Genomic DNA, 1,198 nt, shown 5'->3' on the forward strand with positions numbered 1-1,198 from the left:
CTGTAGCATATTTAATCCAGTTGTGCCACGCAGAACCAGCAAGATCTCCTGAAGAGAATGGAATACACAATAGAAGTTAACCTCAAAAGACTGAACAAGCAAAACACAAAATATTGATGAGATCCGTTTGTGCAATTTTTGAATTTGCTAGGTACTATGCAAAAAATGTTGAACTAATATGTCGGAAAGTTAAAATGTTTTTAATATATCCTTGTTACCTGCTGAAGAGGAGGGCACTGCCTTCAGTACTTGTGTAGCATCACCATCAGTCACATGCAAGCGAAGATAGGATTAACGATTTTGTAATCCTAAAGGAGGCACTGCCGGCATTGCTAGCTCCCACCATCAATTTTCTTGCTAATTCTTTGGTGGGTTTTAGCGGCAGCTGGGGGAGGCATACAAAACTACAACTAAATAAGATCAATGCACCATGGCCAACACTTGTTAACTGATTATCTAGTGATACACAAGAAAATAATTAAACCAAACCAGGCATTACATATTTGGTCACAGTATATCGAGGGTAACATCCATATGAATAGATGGAAACTTACGTACTTCCTCCTCTTGGTTCCAATCATCATCGTCGTCAAACTTGATATTCTGCAGAGCGAGAATATATAAGTTAAACTTGACAATATGGATGACAACTAAGTTATGCATCAACTGGTCTATCCATTTCATATTTGTTGATGTGAAGGAGCACACATACAATACACAATTTTACCAAAATGATGAACCTTTTAAAACCCAATTTTCTACCCCCAAAGAAAACCTCAGTGCATATAAAGTTCTAAGGTACTAACCTAATTATCACCATCATCAGAACTTTCTTCCTCTTCCACTTCCTTGGATTCCTCATATCAACATCCTTTTCAGTTTTCTCCTCTCCATCCTACAAGTACCAAGTCTATCAGCATTGTGGCATAACCTCACTATTTCTGTAACATCAATCAGAGTGCAAGTCTTCAAGCCACTAATAAAATATCTACAATAGAAAGATGCTTTCAGATTGATTCCAACTTTCCTACAACTTGAATATAACTAAAAGGTAATTATGGCTTTGCCATGTGCTTCCCTTCAAGTTTCTCAAATACTTTAAATGACTGATCACCTGGCAAACAAAGATGGCAAGATCTATAAAAAGGACCAACATACACAACACCTCAATAATATCTAGCCTAGAAGTGTTCGTTAA

The 1,198-nt window shown here is 37.1% G+C and overlaps 1 long non-coding RNA gene across 1 annotated transcript; it reads right to left on the minus strand.

Annotated features, from left to right (window-relative positions):
- Positions 1-229: 229 nt before the first annotated feature.
- Positions 230-970, minus strand: LOC123106396 (uncharacterized). The gene is made up of 3 exons (XR_006451318.1): positions 807-970; positions 555-603; positions 230-385 (listed from the first exon to the last, which is right to left on the minus strand). It is a non-coding gene; the product is annotated as an uncharacterized lncRNA (long non-coding RNA).
- Positions 971-1,198: the final 228 nt, after the last annotated feature.

The sequence above is a fragment of the Triticum aestivum genome, chromosome 5A, assembly GCF_018294505.1.
Source record: "Triticum aestivum cultivar Chinese Spring chromosome 5A, IWGSC CS RefSeq v2.1, whole genome shotgun sequence".
NCBI classification, from domain to species: Eukaryota; Viridiplantae; Streptophyta; class Magnoliopsida; order Poales; family Poaceae; genus Triticum; species Triticum aestivum.